Genomic DNA, 6436 nt, shown 5'->3' on the forward strand with positions numbered 1-6436 from the left:
GTCGAATGTTTTCCTATTGAAGTGAAGTGAACCGTGTAAATCCGGTTAAACCGGAGGGTCGGAATCCCTTTAGATTGAGAATCCAGCTCTTCAACCTCTTCGCTAAAACAGCTCTGGTTTAAGAATTAAAGTCGTTGACCAGAAGCGGTCCCGCGGTGTTGGTCTGTGTTTAATCTCCACCATGAATGTTTAGCTTTACCCTAGAATCAGTTTGTCCAACGTCCTCACAGAAAGATTCATTCCCTCCTGTCTACTCGATTGGGAAAAATACAGAATATTAGCGAACAGCTGAATTTTTATTCGGCAATCGATTGATATTATTTAATGGAAATATAAAAGTAGCAGGGGGCGCTTTAACCTCATTTGTAAACCCGTGGATGGGAACCTCTGGAACTAATTTAACTCGGCAGTCAACACAGAGAGGCTGTGAAGCAAACCAAGGGCTTCTGCAAGCAGCAAATGAGGAAGAGGAAACGTTGCTCTCGCTGCTCTCTGGAACACAACGGTTTGAAAATGGGAGCAAAGAAACGAAACGAGCCAAAGGCACGGCTGGGATTTGAACCCAGGATCCACTGTTTACAAGACAGGTGCTTAAACCACTGAGCCACGGCGCCCACATGCATGTCGGCTTTTTCCAAAGTTATCGTATTGATACTTTTGCAAGCGACTGTGTTGCTGCTTCCCCTTCATTTCGTCTGCGCAACAACATCAATCATTTCTTCATCGGTCTCTGCTTGAGAAACCATGGATATCAGTCATGACCCTCTCTTCCTTATCCCCGGGCAGTAGATCTTATTTCTAGCCCTATTCATCCTGTTGTATTCCCACACTCTCTCCACACTATCTGGTCTTATCCTATGACATTTCGCATCTCTTCCCACGAAATGTTGGTGAGTAATGTCTGTGATACACCAGGCCTTGACCTCCTCATTTGGGTGACCTCCCACAACGACTGCAGAATAGTTTAATGTGTGTGTGTTTTACATTAGGAAATGAGTATTAGCGCTAGTCTACCTAGTGCACCTATTCTCACACACACGACAATGTGGATTCAGAGCATTTAAATTTTAGGTCGTCTTACTGGATAAGACAAGTTGTACATTCAATATTTGGTGATATTGCTCACTTGAAATAATTAGTGCACAAATCGATGGTGCTGTACATGGAATAGAAAGCGAGATTTGATGGATAGTAACCGTTTGAAAGGATGGCTGATCGGCTGTGGGTGGCAGCGAAATTTTCTCGTGGCCGCGTGGATCTATTGCCAATCGTTCGTTGATCTACGGGTGTGAATCTCGCTTTGGGGCTTTCACTGATTACCAAATGAGAAATCCGGGTTTCGAATCTCAGTTAAGCATCACTAGAATTTTGTTCTTCGTCAAAAACCATCAAACCGCTTGTTGCAGATGGCAGGAGCGCCATTTTTCAAAGAAAGAAGGCAGTGATGGATAGAAGTAAGGAAGACAGGAAGGAGAAGAAGCAAGAACGACTGAAAAGGAACAAAGGACTGAGCCTGAGAGAAAGAGAGTGAGAAGCTGAGAGGCTGAAGTCTGTGACTTTTCTCAGTCATTTCTTGCTGCCTCATACTTCATTTGCTGTTTTTGTCCAATCGTAAGGTGCTGCGGCGCGATTAATGACGGAAATACAGCGATTTGGCGATCGCCGTTCAATGCAACGTTGGGCTGAGCGACGAAAGCAACTTTTATCGTTTAATTCAACCTTTCGGAGGAGCGGCGCAAATGTTCCAGAAATTATGTGCAAATCACGCCATGCCATATCTCACTTGCTGCAATATTTACCTATCGGTAACGGAGCACGCCGTGAATACATCATTATGGCTCGAGGTCCCAGCAATTGCAGGATTATAATGAAAGTGAAATCATTCTCGTCCGTCAAAAGTTCGAACTTCTTCCACTCCGGGTTCGAACAGCCTTCTCTGTCCCTGCTCTGTCCACTTATCCCAGTTATTCACACAGAAAATGAGGCCGGTCCAGTATTGTAACAACTTGGGGAGAGCAAAAATCTGTCTCCTTCACCCGACAAAAGCACGCGTCGAACCGGGAACGAAACCAAACGGTAGCCGAGCACAGGCCTGGAGATCTCAGTGAATCAGCCGTCGGTGATATTAACCTCCCGATCAGGTCAATAAACACCAGACAGTTGTTTCTATCTCTCTGCCTGGTGCTGAATCCAGATATAAACTGTGGCAGGTGTAAACTGAGCAGCTCATCGCTTCAACCACCTTCACGCTTCACCCTCTGATCAGTTTCACCAAAACCGCTTCTTGTTTCTGGGTCAAATTCAATCTGATCGAGCGGATCAAAAACAAAAATCGAACTCATATTTCTCCAGGAGCGCAGTCGGCAAGATCTGGTTCCAGATCCTATTCCTGATTCTTGGAACACTAATTCCTGACTCGCCAGCACGGGATGCAAAGACAATTCTGATTGAACAGCAAAAACTGACGATTTCCAATAAAGTCCCGTGGACGAGATTTACTGAAGCGCTCACTGAAACCTCTGTGGGGAAACACAGTGGGCTTTCAAGGATTCCTCAAAATGTTAATGACCCGGATTTCAGTGAACACTCGGGAATGTGCTCCCGATATTTATCAATGACTGGGAAGAAGGAATGGAAAGTTGTGTATCCAAGTTTGCAGATGACAGTAAGATCGGAGGCACAGTTACCTGTGTGGATGGAATCAGGAAGTTACAAAGGGACAGAGACAGATTAAGTGTCTCGCAAAACTGTGTTAAATGGAGTTCAATGTGGGGAAGTGTGAGGTAATTCACTTTGGATCCAAGCAATCGGAAAATGTTCTCAATGTCGAAAGATTAGGAACAGTGGAGGAGCAAAGGGATTTGTGTGTCCATGTACACAAATCACTAAAAACTAGTGGACAATGCAAAAGGTAATCAAAAAGGTTAAAAGGATGGTTGGCCTTTATCTTAAGGGGACTGGAATACAAAGAGGAGGAAGTTATGCTTCAGTTGTATCGAGCCTTGGCCAGGCTACATCTGTCGAGCTGCGTTCAGTTCTGGGCACCGCCCCTCAGGAAGGATATATTGGCCTTGGAGGGGGTGCAGCGCAGATTCACCAGAATCATCCCTGGTCATAAAGGCTTAAATTATGAGAACAGGTTGCATAAACTTGGATTCTATTCCCTTCAGTTTGAAAGGTTGATCTGATTGAGGTATTTATAATGATAAAACGATTTGGAAGAGTAGATACAGAGAAGATATTTCCTCTGGTGGTGGGGTGGTGCGGAACATAAAATTAGAGCTAGGATTTTCACGGTGAAATCAGGAAGCACTTTATTACGTTGCACATACAGACACCAATGTCGTTTCTCACCTCATACATTCTGCAAAGTCTTACTTGATAATGCAAGGCGCACATTGAGAACGATTTTGGTAAAGAAGGTCTGATCGCGTCGGATTGAAACAGATAGTGTACAACATGGACTTGGATGGACAGGGCAGAATTTCGAAGTGTGCAGATGACACGAAACTGGGCAATGTGATAAACAATTAAAAGAGTAGTAACAGACTTCAGGACGAAACAGACAGACTGATGAAATGGCCAGACACATGGCAGATGAAATTTAACGTAAAGCACTGTGAATTGATACATTTTGGCCTAAAGAATGAGGAGAGATAATATAAACTAAATGGTACAATTTTAAATCCAGTGCAGGAACATAGAGATCTGGGGATGTATGTAAACAAATCGTTGAAAGTGGCAGGACAAGTACAGAAGGCTGTTAAATCAGCATATGGGATCCTTGGCTTCATAAATAAAGCCATAGAGTACAAAAGAAAGGAAGTTATGCTAAACCTGAATAAAACACCAGTTAAGCCTCAGCTGGAGTATTGTGTTCAGTTATGGGCACCACACTCGAGGAAGGAGATCAAGGCTTCAGAGAAGGTGCAGGAGAGATTTACAAGAATGGTACCGGGGATGAGGGACTTCAGTTATGTGTAGAGATTGGAGATGCTGAGGTTGTTCTCCTTAGAGCAGAGAATGTTAAGAAGAGATTTGACAGAGGTGTTCAAAATCATGAGCGATTTTAATTGTGCGTGTGAGAAGAAACTGTTTCCAGTGGCAGAAGGGTCGGTAACCAGAAGGCACAGGTTTAAGGTGATTGGCAAAGGAACCCAGATCAGGGCAGTCCTGAGGGATAACTGGCGGGAGGTTTCAGAAGAGACGATTAAATGAGAACATGTCGGTAAATGTTAAAGATTACCCCCCGCTGCTGAAAGAAGCGCAGGGAATTCTCCCGCTGTCTTGTCCAACATTCCTGACTCAGTAACACCAATAAAAAGAGCTGAACACAAAGAGCGAACTGAAGGGTCCAAGTTTAAGGGTGGAAACCAACGCCCTCACGGCGTTCCACAGACACCCATCGACCATCGGAACTCACACTTCGATGGGCTCCAATGTCCGATCATTGAGAAACACGTCCCTCCTCCGCTTGGCTCCGTCCTTTGTGGGAATAGGAATTCAAACGTTTCAGCGACTCACGAAGTGTCCCTGGAACAGAATGAACAGCATTCCCTGTGTCTCGGGGTTTCAGTGACGGATTCTTGCCTGTCTGTCACAGGTCTGATCAGAACTCGGTTCCTGATCCATACAGTGTATCGTGTTTTAGAGACACCGAGAGAGAACAGGAACAGAGAAGGAAGCAAACTGCGGACTGGATTCATATTGCACTCCCGCGGTTATTGTTAACTAAAGACACCGTGGAATGGGATCAACAGACGGATTGTTGAGGATTTAAATGTTCGGGATTTAAAGCCAGGCTTTCTCCCATGTTCCCAAAAACCGATCGAATAATCGCGAGATGGTAAAATGCAGGAGATGCAGGAGGGACCGAAGTCCTTCAATCTCTGAAGCAGTTACTGGGAACCGCGCCATGGGTGGGATTCGAGTTCAAAACGGGAGACTGTTAACAATGAGAGAGATCCTGGGCTCAAATCTGGACCGGACTTCCCTCCAGATTTAATTTTTTCTTGATGAAGACCGGGTGGAGGACATAAATTTAACAGAAAAATGTACAGACTTGGTGCAAATCTAATAACTGGACTGGTTCAAGATTGTTAAAAAGTTTTGATAAAGTTAACCCTTTAAGTTCCAGCTCCCTTATCATTTGATATTCCCGTTAATCTTTCATTCGCTGTAAACCCCAGAGGCAGCAAGGAATGACAGATAGATCTGTCTCCGATCTGTCCTCTCTACTCACCCTTTATCTCATTACAGCAGGTGGAAAATTCCAATTGTCCCTCTCCATTTAAACAAAATAGAAACAAACCAGGGACACAGACTTAAAACATCGGTGTTGGATTGATAAAGATAGCATTCAAGCCCATTTTGATTGTGGAAAACTTTTGCAGGGCCGCAACGAAAGTTCAACACAATAACGACACGGATGGAATTCGGACCCGTCCGTACAGAGCACAATGGATTATTCGAACATTTCTGAATCCAAACAGTAGAAATAAAGTCACTTTTACACTATGTCCTGCCCGAGCACCCAGACCGACAATGTTGAAAGTGTCGGGTCAACTTCTGTCAGCAAAGGAATTTCCGGATTTCCGTTCCATGAGGTCAGCAACTGCAAGGAACGGTCCGGGATGAAACTGCAACGGCGCACGTTCGAAGGAATGCAAAAACAACCGCGGCAGGAATCGAACCTGCAATCTTCTGATAACATCGACGACTAATACCGAAATCAGACGCCTTATCCATTAGGCCACACGGTCGCTTTTGCAAAGTTTCAGCTGAAGATCTTAAACCCGGGCTAGGGGTGATTAGGACTCAACTTGTATCTTTCTCTTTCTTTCACTTTGTTGATGTTGTTCATTTATTGTTTTCTTTCTTGTAGCAAGTTGGCTCTTCTGTTTCCGATGAATCAGGAAACTGACAACTGAACTCCCGCTGGATCTCCGAGAAACCTACAATCAGAATAAACAATGTTCAAATCTTTGATCGAAGTGTTTAGCCTCCAAAGCGAATCTCTTTCGCACTTTGCCTGAAAAATAGAGAGAGGGGAAATAAAGTAAAAGACAAATCGGTAAACTAAAAATGTACACGGAGAACAACACCGAGCGGAGAATGTGAACAGAATTTACTATCCAAGCCCGACGGGCCGAGTGGCCTCATCCTGTCCTGTAAAATACGAACAATCCCCAATTCTGCTGGGTGTGATTATTATTTTCTGATTTTCTTTTTTTTGTAAATATAAACGCGGACGGGGTCCCGCACCACGGGGTAAACGGGTCAGATCCAGACCTGGCGCTCAGTGTTAATGTTAATATTGAGCACGGGATTCTATCCGTGTAACAATAAAATCGCGGGTTTCTTGCGATATATTCCACACATCCCCTTGCTGTGTGTTTAATCTGGGCAGGGAATGTTTTGATCGTTTAGTGATATT

The 6436-nt window shown here is 44.3% G+C and overlaps 1 non-coding gene across 1 annotated transcript; it reads right to left on the reverse strand.

Moving 5' to 3' along the window:
- Positions 1–5672: 5672 nt before the first annotated feature.
- Positions 5673–5762, reverse strand: trnar-ucg (transfer RNA arginine (anticodon UCG)). Its single transcript is given in 2 exon segments — positions 5673–5708; positions 5726–5762. It is a non-coding gene; the product is annotated as a tRNA-Arg (tRNA).
- Positions 5763–6436: the final 674 nt, after the last annotated feature.

This window comes from Heptranchias perlo, unplaced genomic scaffold, assembly GCF_035084215.1.
Source record: "Heptranchias perlo isolate sHepPer1 unplaced genomic scaffold, sHepPer1.hap1 HAP1_SCAFFOLD_44, whole genome shotgun sequence".
Taxonomy (NCBI): Eukaryota; Metazoa; Chordata; class Chondrichthyes; order Hexanchiformes; family Hexanchidae; genus Heptranchias; species Heptranchias perlo.